The sequence below is a fragment of the Jaculus jaculus genome, chromosome 17 (assembly GCF_020740685.1).
Source record: "Jaculus jaculus isolate mJacJac1 chromosome 17, mJacJac1.mat.Y.cur, whole genome shotgun sequence".
In the NCBI taxonomy this organism is placed as follows: domain Eukaryota; kingdom Metazoa; phylum Chordata; class Mammalia; order Rodentia; family Dipodidae; genus Jaculus; species Jaculus jaculus.
The window spans coordinates 21,831,476-21,858,468 of record NC_059118.1 but is presented as its reverse complement, the minus strand read 5'-3'; the positions used below and the strand labels follow the sequence as shown (position 1 = coordinate 21,858,468).

General features: G+C 41.4%; 1 protein-coding gene across 8 annotated transcripts in view; it reads right to left on the bottom strand.

Moving 5' to 3' along the window:
- Nek11 (NIMA related kinase 11) overlaps positions 1-26,993 on the bottom strand; it is a 253,223-nt gene that overhangs the window by 1,791 nt on the left and 224,439 nt on the right. The window lies entirely within an intron of this gene.

Sequence of the window (26,993 nt, the reverse complement as noted above, 5' to 3'; positions counted from 1 at the left end):
CATGATAGAATCACTTCCTAAATGGTTCTGGCTTCTCATGCCCCTTAACACTATCACATGTAGATTAAGTTTCAATATAAATTTTGGAGGAACTGTTATAAAGCACCATGCTGTGAAGGGTACGGCCCAAAATAGGGAGATCTGGGCTCTGGGTATTCAAGTCCTTTTGGCACCATGCATGCCTTGCTCTGCGCAAGGGAGGTGGCTAGAGGATGCCTACAGTGGCACCCTCTGCAGCACAGGGCCAAAAGTACCTCCTTCCTGAAGCCTAGGGATGGAATCAGAGGAGGGGAGGCTTTTCACCAGTGTGATTAAGGAAAGCTGCTCCCAGAGGTGGGAATCAGGATGGCATCTGAATGGAGACATGAATTATGAAGATGAGTTATCCATGCTTGTATCTGGGAAAACTGCCTTCATGATTACAGGGCCAGAAAGCTCAGATCCTGTAGGTTCTATAGGGGTGAAAACATAACTGGGTGGTTGGGAGCCAACTAAGAGGAGAGTAATGATAAGAGATGAGGTAAAAGAGATACAAAGACAGAAAGTGCATAGATCATCTCAAAAGATACAGCAAAGGCTTTTGGGGGCTGGAGAGATGGCTTAGCGGTTAAGCGCTTGCCTGTGAAGCCTAAGGACCCTGGTTCGAGGCTCGGTTCCCCAGGTCCCACGTTAGCCAGATGCACAAGGGGGCGCACGCGTCTGGAGTTCGTTTGCAGAGGCTGGAAGCCCTGGCGCGCCCATTCTCTCTCTCTCCCTCTATCTGTCTTTCTCTCTGTGTCTGTCGCTCTCAAATAAATAAAAAAAAAATTAAAAAAAAATTGAAAGAAAAGGCTTTTGGGATGTTCAATACCCCTTCATCATAAAATCTCTGAACAGACACCTACCTCATTATAATAAAGGTAATTACAACAAACCCATGGCCCATGTTTTACCAAATGGAAAAACTCAAAAGAATTTCCTCTACAACCTATAATGAGACAAGGGTGATCTCTTTACTCTTATGTAATGTAATGCTCAAAGTCTTATCAGTACAGTAAGATAAGAGGAAGCAATAAAAATGATACAAATAGGAAAGAAAAAAGTCAAATTATATCTATGTGCAGGCAATATGATCCTATATTTAAAAGTTCCTAAACCAGAAAATTGCCATATACATTCTAGATAATATAGATGTAGTACTTTCCAGAAAATTGTTAGCTATACTTTCACCAAGGTAGCAGGATATAAAATGAATATACAGGGCTGGAGAGATGGCTTAGCAGTTAAGTACTTGCCTGTGAAGCCTAAGGACCCCAGTTCGAGGCTCAATTCCCCAGGACCCACGTTAGCCAGATACACAAGGGGGTGCATGCATCTGGAGTTCGTTTGCAGTGGCTGGAGGCCCTGGTGCGCCCATTCTCTTTCTCTCTCTTTCTGCCTCTTTCTCTCTCTGTCTGCTTTCTCTGTCTGTCACTTTCAAATAAATAATAAATAAACAAAAAATTAAAAAAAGAATATACAAAATCGGTAGCATTTCTACACATTAATAACAAAATTTCCTAAAAAGAAACCAGGAAAAACTAATCTCTTTCACAATAGCAAAAAGAAAATACTAGAAATAAACAAAACTGAAGAGGTACGAGATTTTACAGTGAACACTTTAAAACACCAAAGAAACTGAAGAAGACACTCTTTAAAATGGAAAACTTTTCCATGTTCATGGATTGATAGATATAACATAGAAATGGCAGTATCATTCAACATAATCTAAAGATTCAACGCAAACTTCATCAAAATTACAATGATATTCTTCACAGAATTAGACAAAAATCTTAAAATTCATATGGAAATATAAAAGACCACAAATAGCCAAGGCAGTTGTGAGTAAAAAGAGCAATGCTGGAGGTATCAAAATACCTGATTTCAAATTATAGTACAGAGCCGTTGTCACAAAAACTGCATGGGGGCAGGGGCTGAGGAAATGGCTCAGTGGGTAAGAGTACTTGTTGTGCAAGCATGAGGGACTGAATTAGCATGAGTTCAACCCCATGCACCCATGTAAAAAGTTGAGCATTGGCTACACATGCCTGTAACCCCATTCCTTAGCAGAGAACTGAGAATCATAGGGACTCACTGGTCAGCCAGTTTGACTAAAATATGGAACCCCAGTTTCAGTGAGAGACCCTCTCTCAAGGAAACAAGAATGATAGAGGAAGACATAACCTTCTCTTATGACTTTTGAGGGTACATATGGGACACATGCATCTACACACACACGTGTACACATGATGCACACTAAACATGCTAAAAACAACTACATAGCATTGGCACAAACAGACATATAGACTGGAACAGAGGACCCAGAAACACACCTACAGAGCTACAACCATCTAATTTTTGACAAAGGTTAAAAAAAATTTTAATGGAAAAAAGGCAGCATCTTTTTTTTTTTTTAAAGGTAGGGTCTCACACTAGCCCAGGCTGACCTGGAATTCACTATGTAGTCTCAGGGTGGCCTTGAACTCATAGTAATCCTCCTACTTCTGCATCCCCAGTGCTGGGATTAAAGGCATGCACCACCACGCCCAGCTAAAAGGCATGGTGGCATCTTTAACAAATGATACTGAGAAAACTGGAATCCCCATATAGAAGAATGAAAATAGATCCACATCCCTTACCCTCTTCAACAATCAATTTAAGGGGCTAGAGGGATGTTTAGTGGTTAAGGCACTTGCCCATACAGCCTAATGATCTAGGCAATCCCAGTTCAATTCCATGGTACTCACATAAAGCCAGATGCACAAAGTGGTGAATGCCTCTGGATTTTATTTGCAGCAACTAGAGGCACTGCATGCTCATTCTCTCTCTCCCTCCCTCCTCCTATTTTTTCTCTCCTTGCAAATAAATAAAAATATTTTATTTTTATTATTTTTTCACTTATTTATTTATTTATTTGAGAGCGACAGACACAGAGAGAAAGACAGATAGAGGGAGAGAGAGAGAATGGGTGCGCCAGGGCTTCTAGCCTCTGCAAAAGAACTCCAGATGCGTGCGCCCCCTTGTGCATTTGGCTAACGTGGGACCTGGGGAACCGAGCCTTGAACCAGGGTCCTTAGGCTTCACAGGCAAGCGCTTAACCGCTAAGCCATCTCTCCAGCCCTAAATAAAAATATTTAAAAAACTAATTTAAAAATTAATCAAAGAACTTAACATAAGGCCTGAGGAAAACATAGGGAAATCAAGATAACAGCACAGGGAAGAGCTTTCTACAAAGAATTCCAGTAGCGTAGAATGTAACTGCAAGAAGGGATAAATAGATTAAATCAAGGTAAAAACTGCACAGCCAAGAAAATAAGCATAGTTCAGAGACGTCTTGAGGAATGGAAAACATCTTTGCCAAGTATATACTGGACATGGTTTCTATACCTAGAATCTATAAAGAACTCAAAAACTTAAGCACCAAAATAAATCATCCCATCGATCAATGAGCTCAGCACTCAATCCATTTGCTTGCAGAGTGAGCTGTTCATTTATCTTCCTGGCATTCGATCTCATGTTTATATGTCACTGCCCATATGTTTTCATAAATCCTTCTAAAAATTGAACACATTATAGGTAAATAATTGTAATTACACATCTAGTGACTTACAACTCAAGAGACTGATGCCTGATCAGCAGTTCTCAAAGCAAGGGCACACTGGAAGTTTTTGCTTCTTTCACTTCATTCTTTTGGTGTATTACAGCTGTGTTGCAGGTTGTAAGACTTAAAATCCATGTTAGCCTCTGTCACTACAAAATTACAATGACTCACTGAGCCTATGTTTTTTTTTGTTTTTGGTTTTTTGAGGTAGAGTTTCACTCTAGCCCAGGCTGACCTGGAATTCAATGTAGTCTCAGGGTGGCCTTGAACTCATGGCAATCCTACCTCTGCCTCCCAAGTGCTGAGATTAAAGGTGTGTGCCACCATACCTGGCTTCTTTTCTTTTTTTTCTGTTTATTTTTATTTATTTATTTGACAGCGAGGACAGAGAGAAAAAGGGAGAGAGAGAGAGAATGGACATGCCAGGGAATCCAGCCATTGCAAACAAACTCCAGATGCGTGTGCCTCCTTGTACATCTGGCTAACATGGGTCCTGGGGAATTGAGCCTCAAACCAGGGTCCTTAGGTTTCACAGGCAGGCGCTTCACCACTAAGCCATCTCTCCAACCCTCTTTTCTTTTTAAAAAATATTTTATTTTTATTTATTTATTTACTTGACAGAGAAAGAGGGAGAGGGAGAGAGACAGAGAGAGAGAGAGAGAGAGTGAGAGAAAATGGGCATGCCAGGGCCTCTCCAGTCATTGCAAACAAACTCCAGACACATGCACCTCCTTGTGCATCTGGCTAACGTAGGTCCTAGGGAATCAAACCTAGGTCCTTTAGCTTTCCAGGCAAATGCCTTAACTGCTAAGCCATCCCTCCAGCCCTTTTTTTTTTTTTAAATATTTTATTTTTATTTATTTGACAGAGAAAGAGGGAGAAGAATTTCTTTTCTTAATCATATCCCAATACCATCTCTCAGAAGTAATCACTATGCCAAATGGTGGTTATCAACACCAAGGATCTAACATACTTTCACTGTATGCGTGCAGGTACATATACATTAGAATTAAGTAGTGCTTGGAGCTTCAGTGGTACAATCAGTGCACAGCACTTACATGAAATAAACAGGGCTGGAGAGATGGTTTAACAGTTAAGGCATTTGCCTGTGAAGCCAGGTTCGATTTCCCAGGACCCATATAAGCCAGATGCACAAGGTGGCACATACATCCAGAGTTCATTTACAGTGGTTAGCGGCTCTGAGATGTCCATTCTATCCCTCCTCCCTCTCTCTCTGCCTCTTTTTATCTCTCTCCCAAATAAATAAAATTAAATTAAAAAAAAGAAATAGCACTAGTTCATGGTGTTTTTTTTTTTTAACATCCAAGTGGATGGTATCAATCTTTTTCTTGTCTTTTCTGGTGGGAAGTTGTCAATAGTTTATCCCTTTTGAGTTTGCAGCTCATTGATTGGCACTGTGTGCCATTCCATCCCTACTCTGTGCCCACTCTCCTGCTGAGCACATCTCGGGCTATTTCAGTCTAGTGCATTTGTTTCTCTTTGATAAATCCACTTCTCACTGCCAAACTGTCAGTGCATTCCACATTACAACTGCCTGTAATTCGAATGGCCATGTGTGTCAGCTAACCTGGGCTGGCCCCAGTGCACGGGAGGACATAGGACTCATTCACAGTGGCTGTCCAGTCCAAAGTGGCTGTGCATCTACTCATACTGAGAGATTTATTGATTTTCATTAAGAAGGGAACTTTAAAAACAGTGCTGGAGCAACATTACAGAAAACAAGGCAGCAGGTTCTTTAGGCTTCACCAGAAATGAGAAAATGGTGAGCTCTACCATTTATTCTCTCGGACCTATTCACAGGATGCTTTGTTTATACCTTTGCTTGGATGAGAGAGAGAGAGAGAGAGAGAGAGAGAGAGAGAGAGAGAGGGAGGGAGGGAGGGAGGGAGGGAGGGAGGGAGAGGACAGGAGGAAGAAAGGAAGAATAAGAGGGAGATAGGCAGTGGGTGCACATAATTTATTGCATAAACCAAGACACTTTGGAGAGTGGGATGGGCAGAGAGAGGTGGAGAAAGAGAGAGGAAGAAAGGCAGAAAGATGGAGAGGGAGAGAGAAGAGAGAGAGAGGGCAGGAGGAAGAGAGAGAGAGGCAAAGGCAGAGAGACTGTGGGTGCACATAATTTATTGTATAAGTCAAGACACTTAGGAAAGTGAGATGGTCAGAGGGAGAGGAGGGAGAGAGGAAGAAGAGAGAGAGGAAGAAAGGCAGGTAGATGGAGAGAAGCAGAGGAAGGGAGAGAGGAGAGAGAGAGAGAGAGACACTGGGAAGGTCAATGCGGTACAGACCTCAGGAAAAACAGCTGAGATTAGGGAATCAATGCCTCACCCTCAAATGAATCACATTACAAGACTGAAATGAATTTGCAGCACAATCATTGGGGCTGGCACCTGTTCTTGGCAGAAGGGGATGAATCCAGACTGAGCTTTAACATCTGCCAAGGGGAGGGAGCCGAACAGGAGGGGAACTGCTAAAACCTTTCACCTAGAAATGCAAAATGCTCATTTTTAGTTCTCTTCTGAAGCCAACAGGGAGAAAACCTTCATTCAGGTGGGCTTTGCTGAGTGTGTTTGTGCAATAGTTGTTTCAGTTCCTATCCTTCACTAGAAAAATCTGTGGGAGTCTCTTGTTCTGCAAAGAACCCTCAGGTCGGGTGGATGAGAATGAGGACTGCAAACTCCGTGAATGGGTTCTCGGGTGGGGGCTGTCAGGCTGGGCTGTGATGGGGGGTGGAGGGGACCAGGCTATAGCAAGTCACATTCAAAGTTGCCTCTAAAGGAAAAGTCCAAAATTCTGCCCTTCAGTGGATTCAGTGTGGGTTTATGAACTCTATTTTACAGGTGGCAAGAGCTGAATGAAAGAGCAAGGGGCACTAAAGAGGAGGGAGCCTCTTGCCTTCCTTGGATTTGAGAGAGGAGCACATGAGGGTATTCTATCCACCTCACCTCCCAGAGGACAATCCAAGCAGCAGCACCTGTATCACATGGGGAGCTAGCTAGAAAAGCTGGTCTGCATCTGGAGAGATGGTTTAGCAGTTAAGGTATCTGCCTGCAAAGCAAAAGGACCCAGGTTCCATTCCCCAGGACCCACATTAGGCAGATGCACAAGGGGGCACACACATTTGGAGTTCATTTGCAATGGCTGGAGGCCCTGGCGCTCCCATTCTCTCTCTCTCCCTCCCTGCTTATTTCTGTATCTCTCTCTCTCAAATAGATAAATAAAAATAAAAGAAAAGGCGATCTCACTCCATCAGTAAGATCCTGCACGATTCATAAATTTACGCTGACGTTTCAGAAACACCACCTTGAGCCGTGATTCCAGTTCGAGTAGCAGGACACTTGAAACCCATTCAAGCGGTGGCCTCCTCACACAGCCAGAGGGTGTGACGTTTTCCTAGGAGCACGGCTGGCTTTCTAAGCTCAGTCTCTGTTGCCACGTCAGTATCCTCAGCTGAAGCACTGAGTTGACCTCTTTGCTGAGTGACTTTGTAGAAGAGCAACTCTACTTCAGCCTGGTGCTTTCCCCTCTCTCCCTTCCTCCCTCCCTCGTTTCTTCCTTCTCTCTCTCTCTCTCTCTCTCCCATCTCCCCTTCCCTCCCCTCCCTACCTCCCCCTATTTCCCTCCCTCCTTCTCTCTTCTCTTCCTCTCCTCTCTGGTACACAGATTTGCTTTCTTTCTTTAATTTTTAAAATTTTTATTAGCATTTTCCATGATTATAAAAAAAAATCCCATGGTAATTCCCTCCCTCCCCACCCCGCACACTTTCCCCTTTGAAATTCCATTCTCCATCATATTACCTCCCCATCACAATCATTGTAAGATTTGCTTTCTTATAATTTTTAAAACTGCTAAATGTCAGAGGCAATAGGTAGGCCATCGACCTTGGTCTGAGCATTACACATGGAGGACAAGTGTCCCACTGACCCCCATAAATATGTGCAGTGGCTGTGTGCACCCATTAAAAACTTCAAAACAGTCGAGGGAGATGGCTCAGCAGTTAAAGGCACTTGCTTGCAAAGCTTGCTGTCCGGGGTTCAATTCCCCAGTACCCACATAAAGCCAGAAATACAAGGTGACACATGCATATGGAGTTCCTTTGCAGCAGCAAGAGGACCTGGTGAGTCTATAGGGTCTTCCTTTGACTTTGTTGTTCTATCTCTAGCTCTCTCAACTAAGCAAAAAATATTTTTAGGGACTGGGGAAATTGCTTAGTGGTTAAGGCATTTGCCTGCAAAGCCAAAGGACCCAGGTTCGATTCCCCAGGACCCACGTAAGCCAGATGCACAAGGGGGCCCATGCATCTGGAGTTCATTTGCAGTGGCCAGAGGCCTTGGCACACCCATTCTCTCTATCTGCTTCTTTCTCTCAAGTCAATAAATAAATAAATAAAATATTTTTTAAAATGTTTCATTTTTTCTTAAACTATAGGGGCTGAGGAGATGGCTCAGTGCTTACGAGTGCTTGCTGCTCACCTATGAGGGCATCTCCAGCTGAAGACTTCCAGGTTCAACGCCCCAGAATGCAAAGAAAGCTGGGTATGGCCATGCACGTCTGTGACCCTAGTTCATGGTGGTGGAGACCAGAGAACCAGAGGAGCTTACTGACTCATAGCAGCTCCAGGCTAAGGAAGGAAATATACTGATGAGTTGTAAGAGGGTCCTGACACTCTCCTCTGGTCTCCACACGCGTGCACGGAGCATGTGCATACATCACATTTTACCATACCACACCATACATGCATGTGTGCAAACAACTCAGTATGAAGTCCAGTCAGGTCATTGTCATGTGTGTGTGTGTGTGTGTGTGTGTGTGTGTGTGTGTACGCGCGTGCATGCACGTGAGTATTTAAGAGATGCTTTAGCCTGCCTGGATTGGACCATATGAACTACAGTTCTGATTGGTAGTTGCCTGGGCCCTAGCCTATATGGGCTTCTGACTCCTAAGGGTCTCTGCACTGGATAGAACTCTTTTTTGCTACTTATCTTTCTCCCATCATGCTAGGAGATACTGTGTTCTAATTTTGCTTCCTTGATGATCTGACTGCAAAGTGTCAAGCAAGCATAAGCCTGTGATAGTGACGTTTTCCTTCTCTTTTTCATATCTGGGCCAGCTCTGGCAGAAATCATTTGGTGTGAAACAAATTTTTGATTAGTTCTAAGAGAAGACAGTCTTGGGAAGAAATAGTAAGAATTAAATGACAGGCTAACGATATGGAGTTATCATTTTTCCAGGTTAAAAAGTTAAATATTGGCAAGTTCTAATAGTTAATTATAAAATGCTCAGTTTAGAATTTCTTTTTTATAATTTTAAAAATGTATTTATTTGGGAGAGAGAGAGAGAGAGAGAGAGAGAGAGAGAGAGAGAGAGAGAGAGAGAGAGAGAGAGAGAATCGGCACATCAGGGCCTTTAGCCACTGCAAACAAACTCCAGATGCATGCACCACTTTGTGCATCTGGCCTTATATGGGTATTGGAGAATTCAACTCAGGTCCTTAGGCTTTTCAGGCAAGTACCTTAACCACTAAGCTATCTCTCCAGCCTAGAATTTCTTAAGACATATGAGAAAGTGTTATTTGTGAAGAGCTGTTGCTTTTGCTTGAAGATTTGTTTGGGAGTTGAAGGAAATGTTTTCAGAGTGTAGATACCCTTCCAGTTCTAAGCTGCTGGGGAGAATGGGTGTAAGGGGCCATGTTTATTGACTCAGGATGGATGTGCATGTCCTTGAAGGAGGCTTGTTTCTGAATCTGTGAAGGAAATACGTAAGTGGCACAACACCTTGACAACTGGCTAGGATAAGTTTTACTTCTTTGTCACCATGAAGTACAGTTCATACCTGAATTCTGACAGGCATAATGATACTTCCCTACACCCTCACCCCCAACTTAACACCGCTCTCTAGTTGGAAGGTGGGAGAGGAAGGCTCAAAGAAAAGTCTAATATTATAACTCCTCTTTGGTTAATTAACACAATTATCCTATCAGCATACTGAATTCCCATGGTGCTGTGGCATATTTCTACCAACTCACATCACACTGTTAATTAGTTATTTAAGTATCTGTTTCTCCCATGCCACCCAAGATCACATGTGAATTGTAAATGGAGGAATGAAGCCTTATTGTAGCCATGTACCTAGTGCCTTTAAGGAAACTAGACAGTAACTAACTATGGGCATTAAATAACTATTTAATTTCAAATTTGAAAATTTGCTGAATAAATGATAACTTCAAATAACCAAGCACATTATCAAAATTTGAGGTATTACATTATAAATCTTTTTGGATTACAGAAACCAATTTGGTATTATGTATCAAGGGTCACATCCTATGAATCAGTAATTATAATAAAAGGTCACATTCTATGAACCAGTAATTATAAGACATTCATCAAAAGAAAAGAGCCTGAAATCTGAAAATAACATTAGGTATAAAAAAAAATAAGCTTATGTCAACATTATATATGAGTTGGAAAAATTGAAAACAACCCAGAAGGATGTTATATTATAGAGAAATTAATTCTATTTGTTGAACATTTAATAACTTTGGAAAATGCTCAGAAATCAATGTCCTGTTCTTATTCAAAGCTAGCATTATATCACAAGAATGTTCCAAATTATTCACAGTTAAACCAAAATAGTGTTTTGTAATAGCTGTGGAATATTCTACTGGGTAAGGAATTACTTCACTTTACAAAGGCACACATATGCTTGCACTAAAAATTAGCATGGCCTTCTGCCACACCTATTGCTCTGCACCTTTCTTTCTCAGTTAACAGCGTAATCTACAGAGCTCACCACCTTAGCACCCTTGGGATCCCTCACTCTTAAATAGTTTTAGGATAGTATTCCCTTGCAGAGACATATGCTGATTTTTTTAAAAAAAAATTCTAAATGATGTCATTAGGCCATTTATAGATTTTTTGCTATTAATACACTCTTACAAGCTAGGTAAGATGGCATGTTCCTACAATTCCCACTCAGGAGGCTAAGGCAGGATGATCGCTTTAGCCCAAGAAATAGTTCACACCCACCTATGTAAGGCAGTGAGACAATATACCTCATTTCGCATCGACAAAAACAGCCTTGCAAATCAACTTCACGATACATATGTTTGATATATGTTGTTGTGCATTTATACAATTATTTCTATGGCATAAATTCTGAAATTGCAAAAGAGAATTTTCATTTAAAATTGTTGACTAGATTTATGGTTTGGGCATAAAATGTTTCCCACAGACTCATGTGTTTGAACATTTTATCCCCAGCTGGTGGTGCTGTTTGGGGAGGCTGTGAAACAACTGGGAGGCAGGACCTAGATGGAGGAAGTGAACACCTTGGGTTCTGGCCAGTCCTATTTCTTTTTTAAAAATATTTTGTTTTTATTTATTTATTTGACACAGAAAGAGGGAGGAAGAGGGAGAGAGAGAGGAAGAGAATGGGCATGCCAGGGCCTTCAGCCACTGCTAACAAACTCCAGATGCATGTGCCTGCTTGTGCATCTGACTAACGTGGGTCCTGGGGAATTGAACCTGGATCCTTTGGCTTTGCAGGCAAATACCTTAATCGATAAGCCATCCTTCCAGCCTTTTAAAAAATATTTTATTTTTTTAGTCCTATTTCTTATTTCATCTCTGTTTTCTGGCCCACCAACATATGTGGAAGTTAGAGGTCTTAGCCACACATTCCCACTGTTATAAAGACACTTGCTACATGATAGACTGCACCCTCAAACAGTGAGCTGAAACAAGTCCTTATTCCTTTAAATTGCTGTTCATTAAGTATTTGGCCACAGTGACCAAAAACAAAATAAAACAAAACAAAACAAAAAAACCCCTAATATAAATAGGAGTAGCCCAGCTGCTCTCCACATGACAGTACCGAGTGGGTCTTTTCAACACTGCATGAAAGCAGCTCTTCATTTTAAAGTGGAGCTAGTGAATGAGATCTCTGTGTGTTTATGTGGGTTTGAACCAGAGGACGAGAATTCCAAGGGGATGATGCAATTGTAAATTTCTTGCCTTACCTCCTGTGGTAGTTTGAATGGATGCTTCCCATAGACTCAGGGGTTTTTATTAAAGCTGCCTGGCTGGAGGAGGTGTCATTGGAAGGGGATCCTGGGGTCCAGCCCAAAGGTGTGTTTGGGGGGAAGACCTGAGTTCCAGCCCAGAGGTGTGGAGGGCAGTGTGAGCTGGCAGGGGTCCTGCTTGCTGCTGGCTTTCTGCTTGTCTCTTTTGGTGTGTGCTGGCTGTTTGCTTGTTTCTCTGCTTGGATGCATGGAGGCAGATCCTTCCATCATCGATGGAACTTCCCCTGGATCTCTGAGCTTCAAATAACCGCTCCTCTCATGAACTGTGTCTGGTTTGGACGTTCATCCCACCAACGACGTGAAGTTGTCTACTATTCTTCCCTCCCATATGTTTTTCCTATCCACCATTTTTATTTATTTTCCTTCTATTCATTTCCTTCTTCCATTTCTTCCATTCTGCCTTATTATTTTATCCAGTGCAGGGGGTGGGTAAGAAATGTAGGGAAAGTTATAATGAAGACCAGTGAAAGATTTACATGGCCCTTGGAAAGCTAGAAGGCATTAGAAAGTGAACTTCAGCTCTTAGCATCACTGTAGGTGGTGAAGGTTGTGAGCATCACCATTCAGGGCCAAGAATGCCTCTTGCAAATGTTTCAAAGCAACAAACTGATGAGCTGGAGTGTCTGCCATAGCTGCTTCAAGCCAATGCTTTTGTCTTCACTTTTGAAGGAATCCTTTTTATAGAATCAGGTCATGTTTTATTTGCTTCATTTCCAAAATTTGATGGCATCTTCTGTCATATGGTCCTTTGAAATCTCCTTGAATCTCCTAATAATAATTTTCCAGAAAGATCACTCCAAAGCCAGTCTGAGTGAAAGTAGAGGGAGCTGGTTACCCAGGGGCCAAGAAGCTTGAGGCCGCCCTCCCGAGAAGCTGTGGCCCCTGAGCTTTTATTTCCATTTTATAGTTTTCACAGCCAAGGGGAGGGGGAAGTGAACAAACAAGATGAGTCAATTTGCATATCAATCATTTCTGTAGTCAGGCCACCCTGCAGTGAGCTCCATTTTATTTTGTTTTACCCTAAACTGTCTTTCCTTGGGCCCTTTCTGGACGGTTCCTTCTTTGGGATTTTTTTTTTTTCCATCTGCCGACAAAGATAGGTTTTAGCTCCTCTGCAATGAGCTCTTACAGTAAGTCAGTGAACTGGTTCAACTTTTAGCTTGTTTACTACCACACTGACAACCTCAAGGTGATGGTCAGGGTGACAGTTCTTGGCTTCACCCCTGAGGGTGCCCCCACACTGAAGCTGGTGGAACTGAGACCTCTCACCATTCCTTTCTACACTGGGTAAGAACAACAACAAAAGAAATGCTGCCGGAAGTCCTGACAGTAAACTGGCTTAAATGCAGGCTCTATGCCAGTGTCGTAGTTAGCGTCTCATTGCTGGGACAGAACGCTGGACCAGGAGGAGATTATGGGAAGAAAAGGTTTATAAACTTACAGTTTTCTTTAATAAATATTTTATATATTTTTTATTAAAATATTTTATGTATTTATTTATGAGAGAGAAAGAGAAAGAGAGAACGGGCATGCCAGGGCCTCTAGCCACTGCATACGAACTCCAGACGCATGTGCCCCCTTGTACATCTGGCTTACATGGGTCTTGGGGAATCAAACCTGAGTCCTTAGGCTTCGCAGCACAATGTCATAACTGCTAAGTCATTTCCCTAGTCATATATATATATATATATATATATATATACACATACATACATATATACATATATATGTATGTATGTATATGTGTGTGTGTGTGTGTTTATAAGAAACAAACTCCAGAGACGTATGCTACCTTATGTACATGTGCCACCGTGTGTATGGTGTGTATGCATCACCTTGTACAACTGGCTTATATGGGTTCTGGGGAGTTGAACCTGGGTTTAGGCTTCACAGGTAATTGCCTTAACTGCTAAGCCATTTCTTCAGCTGTGAGTATATATCTATATCTATATCTAATCTATATCTAATCTATATCTATATCTATATATCTATATCTATATTTTTGGAGTTTTTGAGGTAGGGTCTCACTCTAGCCCAGGCTGAATCTGGAATTCACTATGTACTCTCAGGGTGCCTCAAACTCATGGTGATCCTCTTGCCTGGACCTCCCAATGCTGGTATTAAAGGCTTGTGCTACCACACTCTGCCCAGCATATACAGTTTTGAGAGGAAGCTTCATCATGGGGGAGGAGCATGGCAGAGTGGGGAGGGAGCAGCAAGTGTGAACTAGTTCTGAACACCCAGCATGGTGGACTATTAAGTCTCAGGATTTACACATCTCCCTCAGCAAGGTCCTACCTCCCAAAGGCTTCACAATCTTCCCCAACTGCCACCAGCTGAGGACCAACTAAGCAGGCAAGACTCATGAGGCTATGGGAGGCATTTCACATTCAAACCACCACAAGCATCTCAATTACTTTCAGGATGGAACTATTTAAAGCTTATCTCTAACCTTCCCATGTCCTGCCGGAGTGTTTTCTAAAGTGTTACATTCCAGCAAAGCTCAAAGGGTTCATAGTATAGTCATGGTTGCTCAGGAACCAACCAGCACTTTTGTGCTTGATTCTTCCTATGTAATGGCTCCTTCACCATCAGGTCTTCACATATCGAGGAAGACACAAATGCTGACTTCAAGAATTCATAAGCTAAAGTTGAGAGGAGCATTTTCCACCTCTATGACCTAACTCTCAGTGTTTGATGCTGACATCCATAGTTTCTGCTTAAGGGGAGAAAGAGAGAGAGAGACATGGAAATAGTGTTTAAAAATAACAATAACTACATTAGCAAAATGCAGACAAAAACTCAGGGTTGGTATCTTTTTTTTTTTTTTTCAGGGTTCATATCTTAAGGAAGCTAGTTAACGAGTGTTCTCAAAGTGGAATCAAAAGGACACGACTCAGAATTGCCTATCTTAAGAACTTTGCCACCCAGAGAAGTTGTTAAATGTACCTTCTGTTTATATCAAAGGAAGGTGTTTGCACTTGAAATATAGTTTCAATGTGAGTCAATTGATATTTCTCTAACACCATGGATACATACAGGCCTAGTTCTGTGAGTGACAGATACAAATTAAGGATACATGTAGAAAGTTTCTAATAGGCTTGTATTCACTTTAAATTTTGCTCTAATTAGGGACCACTTAAAATATGGCGATTAGCAATCAGGTTGTTTTTAATGCTTGATTCATGTTCTCATTTGCATTCAAAAGTTTATTTGAGTAGAAAATCAGAGAGGCATAATGTTTCTTTCCTTTATCAGGAAATCAGGCCGTTGGAATCATATATTTATAATTGCCACAGACCTACTGTCTACACGATGTGTGAAAGAAAACAAACAGGCTTCTGACCACACACACACACACACACACACACACACACACACACACACACGCTCACATATATGCATATACCTAAAGCCATAAAAATCTTTATGCCTTTATGTTGAGGAATTAAAAATATGAACATGGCAAGATATGAGACAACCCAAATGTCTATAGTGGGATGAATGCATAAAGACATTGTGGTCATGTGTGTGTGTGTGTATACACACACACACACACATGCATATGCATAGATGGAACATTACTTGACATTCATAAAAAAATTCCATCATTCACCAGAACATGACACATCTACAATTATGCTAAGTGAAATGGGCAAGACACACAACATTCTGCAGGATCTCACATGTGAGATTCCTAGACAGTTATATAAGATGAACAAGTTTAAAGGTCTAGTGTACAACATGAAGCTCTAGTTAATAATATTTTATTTTATACTGGCCATTTACAAAGTAAGTAGATTATGGGAACTTTTGCAACATATATAAAAAGAAAGGTAACTAACTATTTGCAAAGATGGATGTATTGATTTGCTTGACTATACTAACTGATTCACTAAATGAAGTAAGCATATCAAAACATCATGTTGTACACCTTAATTTAGGAAATTTAAAATATTTTTCCTTGCCTATAACATAGTGGAAGCTAGGTGTGGTGGCACACACCTTTAATCCTAGCATTCAGGAAGCAGAGGATCACCGTGAGTTCAAGGCCAGTCTGGGACTACAGAGTGAGTTCCAGGTCAGCTTGGGCTAGAGTAAGACCTTACCTTATAAACAAAACAAAACAATGCAGTGAAGTTTGTGCAAACTTCTGTAGTAGTATAGCAACTGGTACATTGCATGGGCTCTGTAACAGCCATAGACTTGCAAACAATCCCAGTTAACTCAGTGAGTCACACAAGGAAAAAGAAAAGACAACAAAGCAGGAGATGGACCAGCTGGAACAAGAGTCCAGTGGAAGAGGGGTGGGCTGGTGCACAGAAGAGAAAAATGAAAAAATAAAAGCTTGTGGGACAAACTCATGACTTCCAGGGCCACTGTGGCTCAAATGTCTTGTGAGATATCTAGTACTTACCCATTAATTCTGAAAGGTTCTAATAACTTCCTGAAATATGTCACACCAACCACTTCTTTAAAATAAGAAATAAGTTCAGGAGAAGGGGAGTATAGCTCATTAGTAGGTAACATACTTAACAATACCTTCAGCTCAACTCAGTACCACCAGAAAAAATAAAAAAGTTTAAATCTATACCTTTTGTGGACTTTCATTAAGTCATACTTACAGTTTTTGCTAAATCTTTTATATAGTCCAGGATGTTTTTCATTGGACCTTACTTATTTGCATACATCCAATCTTCACAAGAACTACATTCTTTAGTGATAACATACTCAGTGTTGGTCTAGAATCCAGCCTTTAAAAAGAAAGATTTTTATTTATTTATTTGAGAAAGAGACAGACAGGGAGAATGGGCATGCCAGGGCCTCTAGCCACTGCAAACGAACTCCAGATGCACCTTATGCATTTGGTTTATGTGGGTCGCGGGAAATCGAACCTGGGTCCTTTCGCTTTGCAGGCAAGGCCCGAGTCCAGCCTTTGAGTAGCAGGCACCAGCTGCCCCAGCAGGCTCTGTGACACTTCTGCTCCTTCCTACTTACCAACCCTCCTAACATTTCTCATCAATATTCGGCCCACAGCACGGGATGCGACAGTGTGTTACTTTTCACTTTGCTGACTTTAATTCAGCATTCATAATAAACGGGTGAGAGTAGGTAACATTATCTTTCCTGTTTTATGGAGCAGAAAAAAAGAAGGGGTTCCAAAAGCTCAAATAGTGTGTCCAAAGCTACAGATCTTGTAAGTCACACCACTCATTTAAATGGCCTGTGTTCTAAACCTCCTAGGGCTGTCACAGCTGTTCTGTGCTGCTAAGGGCAACTGCTGCTTTAAAAATAGGAACATTTGGGGCTGGAGAGATGGCTTAGTGGGTAAGGCAAAGCCTAACGACCCAGGTTTGATTCCCCAATACCCACATAAAGCCAGATGCACAAGGATTCACATGCATCTGGAGTTCATTTGAAATGGCTAAAGGCCCTGGAATGAGCATTCTCTCTTACTCTGCTTGCAAACAAACAAATACAATTTTTTTTTTTTAATTGGGGCTGAGGTAGGAGGATTGTCATGATTTTGAGGCCAATCTAGTCTACAGAGTGAGTTCTAGGTCAGCTTGGGCTAGAGCAAGATCCTGCTTTAAAAAAAGAAGACCACCCTCCCCCAACACACACACACACACACACACACACACACACACACACACACACGGGGAGAGAGAGAGAGAGAGAGAGAGAGAGAGAGAGAGAGAGAGAGAGAGGGAGAGAGGGAGAGAGAGAGAGGGAGAAAGTGGAACGTCTTCATTTTAGATCAGAGTTTGGGTGCAGCCAACTGCTTAAATGTCACATTATGCTGCAGCACCACTTCTGTCTGTCCCCGTACTTGTCATTCCTTTGCACAGATCCACACTGTACTTTTCCCTGCAGATGTTGAGAAGCAGCCAAGGAATACATCCCACTGCAGGTGACACTCACAAGGTGTGAATGCCAGCACCTCTGACGTGGCTTTTCACTTTTAAGTTTGAAAGTGTATGTGTGCCACGTACAAAGTAAAAGGAGAAAGGAAAGAGAAAGTTAAACAGAAACAGAGCCAAGAGGTTTCAAAAAACAAGACTTTTAGAAGATAACAACTAAGCAGTTTACCAGTGAAATTGTCTACAAAGCCCTTCCTATCCATTAAGAATCAGAGTCTACCTAGGAGAACCAAAGAGTTACTCTACTGTTACAGATTAGTGAGCAACATTTTGCACACTTGAGTGCAATCAAGAAGAAAACATAAGGGCTGGAGAGATGACTTAGCAATTAAGGCACTGACCTGCAAAGCCAAAGGACCCACATTCCATTTCCCAGGACCCACATAAGCCAGATGTACAAGGTGGCACATGCATCTGGAGTTCGTTTGCTGAAGGCCCTGGTATGCCTATTCTCTCTCTCATAAATAAAATAAAAGATATTTTGAAAAGAGAAGAAAACATATGTCTATATGACCCTATAATTCACTCATTTACCTGTTTACTCAAGCCTTGGCTATTTATTGAACATCCAAACTTTGCACTGAAGAATCAGCAAAGAACCAAAGAAACTGAAGCTGTCCCAGCATCTTTCTGTCTCTGGAGAAAATTCATTAAGGAAATCATGTCATCATATATAACTTTCAATGTACAATGTTTCACTTGCTCCTGGAAAAGAAAGGTATTCTCTCTATAACAGTCTTCAAGTTGTCTGCCAAAAGACCCACTGCCTCCATTCCACTCCACTCCCTTCGACTCACAAGCCATTTTTTCATGTAGACAGGTAATATTCCCAAGAAAAACAAAATTAGAAGTTATTTTTCTTTTACTTATAAGCATGTCCTGGACCATGAAGGATCTTGATGTAATCATCTAAGAATTGTAGTCAGTGAGAAAACCTTCTAGGTTTCATAGCAAGTGGAGGGGTAGTTGCTTAATGCTACCTATGCTTCTCACAGTGAAAGGCCCATCTTAGCTCAGATCCAAGAACTGAGTATTTATGCCAGTTATTTTTTAATAATCCAAACAATATCTTGAGAATCTTTCTTGTATGGCTTTGATGTTCCCTAGAGAGTCAACGGGGAAAAGAGCATGTTGGTGAATTTCTTAGTACCATGGTGAGTTGAAGGGTTACGTAGAAAGCAAGATTTCCAGGGCTGGAGTGATGGATTACCAGTTAAGGCATTTGCCTGCAGAGCCAAAGGACCTTGGTTCAATTCCCCAGGACCCACGTAAGCCAGATACACAAGGTGGCGCATGCGTCTGGAGTTCATTTGCAGTGGCTGAAGGCCCTGGGCCGCCCCTTCTCTCTCCCTCTCTCTGCCTCTTTCTCTCTCTCTTAAATAAATAAATAAAAAGAATTCCAACATGAGAGAAAGCTGAAGGCCAAGCAAAGAGAAGGAAACATTTTGAGAGAATTAAGTAGTTCCTAACATGTTACAGGGTACATAAGTTTAAAAAATAGCTAATAAAATCATACTTAAATTGAATCATGAGACTACACACACACCAAAGGACCCAGGTTCGATTCCCCAGGACCTACATAAGCCAGATGCACAATGGGGTGCAGGCATCTAGAGTTCATTTGCCGTGGCTGGAGGACCTGGCTTGCCCATTCTCTCTTTTTCCCTCTTTGTCTGTCAAAAAAATAAAAAATATTTAAAAAATTTTCTCTTGGTTGTGCCAAGCTCTGATCAGCAAAACATGCTATTCAGATATGTTGACCAGAAGCTCATTTTTAAAATGAGTTAGAAAATAAAGATATCTTTAAATGAAGTATAATTTCAGTCTCTCAAAGGCAAATATTTATAGATCTTCTGTTTCTCTACTCCCTAAAATAGTAGTGCAGAACACTATCACTCATAAACACACATTCAAAAATCCTTGACAAAATATTATCAAAAGGAAATCCAACAATGTATACAAAGAATTATACGCCACCATCACATGGGATCCATCTGAGTTATGCAAGGCTATGATATCTGAGAATGAATTAATGCAATCTATCAAATAAGTAAATGAAGGGTCACATCAGAATTGTCATGCCAAGAGTCATTTGACAAAATTCAAACTGATGATAAACGTTTACTGATAATAGCTGGGCATGGTTGTATATGCCTGTGGGATATGGAAGCATGAGGATAAGGTGTTTAAAGTTATCCTTGGTTACAAAACAAGTTTGAAATTTTCAGTGAACTAGGAACAGAGAGGAACTCCCTCAACTTGATTTAAAAATGGAGGGGGCTGAAGGGATGGTTTCACAGTTAAGGCATTTGCCTGCAAAGCCAAAGGACCCAGGTTCGATTCCCCAGGACCCACGTTAGCCAGATGCACAAGGGGCGCATGCATCTGGAGTTCATTTGCAGTGGCTGGAAGCCTTAGTGCACCCATTTTCTCTCTCTCTCTGTCAAATAAATAAAAATAAAATATTAAAAAAAAACTGAAGCTAACATTATGCTTAATGGTGAGAGAAACTTTAAGCTTTCCTACAAAGAGCACATACAAGGCAGGAATATTTGACTAGTTGTTTTTAATGTTGTACTGGAAGTTCTAACTAATACAATAAGAAAAGGAGAAGCAGGGATATAGATTGGGAGAAAGACTTGCTTTGTGCCAGTAGTCATGATTATCTATACATATGGAGTTTCAAAGGGGAAAGTTGGGGGAGGAAGGGTATTATCATGGGATACTTTTTATAATCGTGGAAGTTGTTAATAAAAAAAAAATTTGAAAAGAAAAAAAAAAAAACAATAGTCGGGTGTGGTGGCACACGCCTTTAATCCCAGCACTCAGGAGGCAGAGGTAGGAGGATCGTGATGAGTTCAAGGCCACCCTGAAACTACATAGTGAATTACAGGTCAGCCTCAGCTAGAGTGAGACCCTATCTCAAAAAACCAAGGAAAAATAAATAAGTAAAAAATAAAAGGGGGTGTGCTGGAGAGATGGCTCAGTGGTTAAATGCACTTGCTTGCAAATCATAACAGCCTGGGTTGAATTGTCCATTATCCACATAGAGCCAGAGACTCAATGTGGTGCATGCATCTGGAGTTTGTTTACAAGAGGCCCTAGTGCACCATTTCTCCCCCTTGCAAATAAATAATGAAAATTAAATATGGAAAAAAAATAAAAAAGAATTGAACAAAACAACTCCTGGAACTAATAACTAGTTCTCTCAAATAAATAAGTAAAAATAAAATATTTTTTAAAATCACTATACCATATCCTTTAAGCATGTTAAATAATTAATGTATAAACCTAGCAAAATATGTATAATATCTATATGAGAAAATTCTCATGAAATAAATCAAGTAATTTTTTTTCAATGAAGAGATGTTTATTCTCCATTCCTGAATAGGAAGACTGAATACTGTCAAGATATTAGCTCTTCCCAATATGAATCAGATGCAATGTATTCACAGTCAAGTTATTCTATGGACATTGACAGGTTCTAAAGTTGGCGTAGAGTGGGAGAAGACTCTCAATAGTCCACATGACATTAAAGAATAGCAGAGCTGGAGGACTGATACCACTCAATGTCAAGTTTTACTATAAAGTTACAGTAATAGAGACAGTGGTACTGGGAAAAAATAGACATATAGATCAGTGGATCAGAATAGATAGTCCAGAAGTGGATTGGCATAAATATCGTGGTCACTGATAAATGAACAAGCACAATACTATGGCAAAAGGCAGTCTTTCCCATAGAAAGAACCATCGGACATCCATATGTGCATAACTGAATCTAAACACATGCCTGACACCTTTCACAAAAATTATATGAAAATGGACCATAAACTTAAATGTACAATCCTAGAAAACAACAGCAAGAGACTCAGATGACCTGGGCATGGCAATGACTTTAGACACACTATCAAAGGCACAGCCTCTAAAAGAAAGGAATGACAAGTTATTGTGTGTTAAGATTGAAAAAAGAAAAGCTTCTGTTCTGTAAAACACTACTGACTGAAAAAGAAGACACTTCCCAGACTCCGACAAACTTTGCGGAGAGACAAATCCAGTGAAAAACTATTATAAAAATATAACGAGAACTCTAGAACTCAATAATAAGAAAACTTGGTTAGATAAAAAAGGTCAAAGGTTTTAACAGGTACCTGAACAGTAAAGATATGCAGGTGGAAAATAGGTCAAAAAAGATACTCCCCAATCATGTATCACAAGGGACACAGACACTAAAGCAACAATGAGATACCATTACACACTTGGAGTGGCCAAAAGTCAGGACACATGCACCACCAAACGCTGGTGAGGATATAGAATAATGGGAATATTGATACAGTTTTGGATGGAATTCAGTCATTTTGGAAAACAGTCTGGCAGTTTCCTACAAAAGTAAATATATTTTTACCACACGATACAGCAGTCATACACTTGTTATTTACCCAAAAGATTTGAAAACAGGACTGGGAGATGTCTCAATGGTTAAAGGCACTTGCTTGCAAAGCCTGATGGCCTGATTGTGATTTCCCAGTACCCACATAAAGTCTCTGGAGTTTGTTTGAAGTGGCTGGAGGCCCTAGTGTGCCCATTCGCTCTCTCTTTCTCTTCTCCCTTCTTTTTCTCAAATAACTAATTTTTTTGTTTATCTTTATTTATTTATTTGAGAGTGACAGATAGAGAGAGAGAGAGAAAGAGTGAGAGAGAATGGGTGTGCAAGGGCCTTCAGCCACTGCAAACGAACTCCAGACGCATGCGCCTCCTTGTGCATCTGGCTAATATGGGTCCTGGGGAATCGAGATTCGAACTGCTAAGCCATCTCTCCAGCCCTCAAATAAATAATTTTTAGAAAAGAGTTGAAAACATATCAACTCAAAAAAAAAAAAAAAAAAAACACGGAACATGAGGACTGGAAAGATTTCTCAGTGGTTAAGATGCTTGCCTGCAATGCCTAAGAACCCAAGTTTGATTTCCCAGTTCCCATGTAAAGCCTGGGTGATTTCCTGGACTCTGCTCCCCTTTTGGGGGTTGAGGTTATAGGTGTGTGTGTGGCCACCCCCAGCTTTTTTCACAGGATCTGGACATTCAAACTTAGGCAGTTTCAGGCCCTTGCTCAGGCCCTCATGCCTGCACAGGAAGCACACTTTACTCTGAGCCATCCATCCGGCCTGGTCAAACCATCTTTGACTTGCATGGGAAAATATATCTATAATTTGTCTACTAAGGGTGTGGCAGGCCCTACTCTTTTTTAAAATATATTTTAAAATATTTATTTATGAGAGGGAAAATGGAAATATTAGGGCTTTTAGCCACTGCAAAGGAACTCCAGATGCATGTGCCACCTTCTGCATCTGGCTTTATATGGGTCCTGGGGAATCAAACCTGGGTCCTTAGGCTTCACAAGCAAGTGCCTTAACCACTAAGCAATCTCTCCAGTCCCCTACTCATTTTTTTAGTGATAGCTCTGGGATAAGTTGGAGAATGTCAAGTGACACCAAGACCTCAGCCTTCCTCGGAGAGTGTTATTGGCATGATAGTTTCTCCAGAGCTGAGATTTAAGAGGAAGCACAAACCAGACACTCCTGAACTGAACCATGTTGAGTGGCTCTGTTTAGTATCTGGAAGTTTAAAGACCTGGGGCAAGTAAGTCTAAGCCATGGCCTTCCCAGCTCCGTAAGGAGAGGAGAGCGTCTCTGAAAGACCCTTGGGATTCAGGTATCATTTAGCACATCAGTCAAGAAATAACAATTCAGTCTTTTAAAAAATCTGAGATGCAGTTGGGCATCTCTAAACCAGTCTTGAAGCAGTTTAAGTAGATAAACTTTAAGTCCAATTCTAATGACAGTCTTGGCTCTTATGGCCCAATGGCAAGGACTTCTGTATCTTCTGGACACTTCTTGGCCATACCAAAGATTATGCCTGTTCTTACAAGGTCACCTCTCCACCCAGCCCAGTTTCCATAAGGTGGATAGAAAACACCTGTTCTCTGGGTACCAGCACAAGGATGAAGGAGATTGACACAGAGAACAATCAACTCCTACCAAATCAGATATCCAGAGACCCAGAAGCCCCCAACACCTCATCACTGAAGCAGACCAAAAATGAACCCAACATGGCTCAGGGAAATTTTGCTGAAGAGGGGGCGGAAAGAATGTCAGAGCCACACGTTAGGTCATGATATGCAGAGACATTTCTCCTACTCATAACTGTGGGCTAACTCCACAATGCATGACCCATATACCTCAACAAGAAGGGGCTCAGGTGTGAGGGTAGGACATAGATGAGCCTAACAATGGTACCAACTTGACTGTATTCACTGAGTACAAAACTAATTAATAAAAAAATAAATTATATAAAAAAGAAAACACCTGTTTTCTCATGTGGATTCACAGGTACTACTTCTCATGTTCTTTTATTGTTCCAAGCTTTGCTCATTATCCCACAGCTGGCTATACTGAGACTGTTTGGGCTGTTCTACACCAAGACAGGCTTAATGAAGGCCAGCTCAAATTCCCTGACTCCATCCCACATTATCAAGAGTCCAAAGTAACACTTGTTTAAGTTATTTCATTGCTAATATCTTCACGCCTTACAGTTGAAGGGAAGCTGCCAGCCATTTCCCCAAGGTCCAACGGGGCAGTTCATTCCACAGCTGGGAACTGAAAGATTTGTGCTGAGCGCTTTCTTTGTCTGATTTGTGAGTTGGAAACTGTTAGCCAAACTCAACATAGCAAGAAACACAGACTTCTGGCTTAACATGCCATACCTGGTGATGTTTTAGGTTTTTAGCACCAAGCAGATGATCACTATTTCAAATAATAGTGGACCAGCTGTTAGTTTATTGTAATTTTATTGTAAATAGACTTAGTGATTTTAAAATGATACATACGAGGCTGGAGAGATGGCTTAGCAGTTAAGGCATTTGCCTGCAAAGCTAAAGGACCCAGGTTCGGTTCCCTAGAACCCACGTAAGCCAGATGCACAAGGGGCACACGCAGCTGGAGTTCGTTTGCAGTGGCTAGAGTCCCTGGTGCATCCACCCATTCTCTCTCTGTCTCTCTTCTCTCTCTCTGCTTGCAAATAAATAAATAAATAAAAATAAAAAAATATTAAAATGATACCTATTGCTGTTAGTTAGGAAAATAAGAAAGAAGAAAAACATGAATGAGGAGAAAATAGAAGATGCTGGAATGAATTTGCGATAAGAATGTTGCTTAAGGGCTGGAGAGATGGCTTAGCAGTTAAGTGCTTGCCTGTGAAGCCTAAGGACTCCAGTTCGAGGCTCGGTTCCCCAGGTCCCACGTTAGCCAGATGCACAAGGGTGCACGCGTCTGGAGTTCGTTTGCAGAGGCTGGAAGCCCTAGTGCGCCCATTCTCTCTCTCTCCCTCTATCTGTCTTTCTCTCTGTGTCTGTCGCTCTCAAAAAAATAAAAAAATTAAAAAAAAAAAGAATGTTGCTTAAGACCTTGAATTCCCTGCACCCCACAGCCACCCACTTGCCATCCCAGGACATGCTTTATAGTTCCCAATAACCAGAGGACCCTCCTGGGATAGTTTGCTTGGAAGCAGACTTCTTTGCATGTGTGTGTTGTAGTAGTAGTAGTAGGTAGTATATGTGTGTGTGCATGTACAGTGTACATGTGTATGTGTGCAATGTGCACACCCCCATGTACATGTGGAAGCCAGAGTAAAAGATTGTCCTTTCCTAGAGCTCATCCATAGGTTTCCTCAAGATAGAGTCTCTCTTTGAACTCAGAGGTACAGTTTTTGAGTCAGTTTGGTTGACCAACAAGCTTGAGCGATTCTCCAATCTCCACTACTCACCATCTGGGGCGATAGGTATGTGTGGCCATGCCTAGCTGTTTATGTGGGTGCTATGGAACCCAACTCAGGCCATCTTGGGCCCTCACACTTATGTAGCAAGTGCTCTGACCCACTGAGCAATCTCCCTAGCCCTGGTCTTCAAACTTGTGCAATGAAAAAAATAAAAAACAAACCTAACCAAGTGTTTTCAAAACCAATGAGACAACAGATCACAATGCCAGGGTTGTAGAGTGGCACCCAAAAATGGCGAGACGAGACAAGGGTGACATCGAGCATTTACTGGGTTCCCTCATGATATGTAGAGGGACGTTTGACACCTAGCACTAATTATGCAAAGTTCTCACAGGTGGAAAAACTGAGGCTCAGGGCAGTGAAGGGCTTTGTCTGAAACCACGGAGAAAGAAGAACCAAGATGCAAACGTAGATGTTCAGATCCTGAAATCTACATTCTTCTCATTATAACAACTCACCTCTGGGGCCTCTCGGTATTTAAAGGAACTTATAGAATTGGGGTTCAAATATGTTGGGCCTCAGCTGGGCATATTGGCACATGCACTCCCTTATTTAGATAAAAATACCTAGAGAAGACTTTGAGGGGAAAGTGAGCCTGAGGACTCAGGTATGAACAAAACCCACGAGGCATGAGAAATGGTTTCTTGGTTCATTATAAAGGGTTAAAAGTGAGATGTCAGGAAAATGTATGGATACCAGGCCGGCAGTGCCACTCGGCCGGCACTTGGCATTTACTTCCAGTCACTGGAATCACACTTTCAGTGATCCACTAACCCTAGCTAGATTGTGAGGTGTCTGTTGTGTGCCCAGAACAGCATGTCTCATATCCAAACAGAACCAAGAAAAGTGCCACTAATGGATGGCAGGCCTTGAGACTAGCTCTTACAAGGATGTCTTACACCTTACATGCAAATTTAAGACTGCTGCTCTTAGGATGAGGAGCCCTTGTTTGCTAATTCCCAGGCCTTAGCTTAGGCCATTTTAATATTGAAGTGCTGGTTTCATTTGGTCAGCTGCTCCTTCAGAAATGCTCCCTGATACTGACCTTTCATTAAAGAAAGGGATTGTTTACAGTGTAACTAACTCTTCTGCCATCAGATTTCTCTGTTTCTCCACGGAAGGGTTATTACAATCAATAAGCCAGAATGAGCTTTATCCATAAGGTTGAAAGGACGGAACAGTAATTTCCTAGTTAATATATTATACATACACACACACACATATATATATATAGATAGATAGATAGATAGATAGATAGATAGATAGATAGATATAGATACACACACACACACACACACACGCACGCACACACACACACACACACACACACACATGTGAGGAACCCCCCGCTCCCCACAGCCACCCACTTGCCATCCCAGGACATGCTTTATAGTTCCCAATAACCAGAGGACCCTCCCTGGGATAGTTTGCTTGGAAGCAGACTTCTTTGCATATGTGTGTATGTGTGTGTGTGTGTGTGTGTGTGTGTGTGTGTGTGTGTGTATAACAGATACCAAGTCTGTAC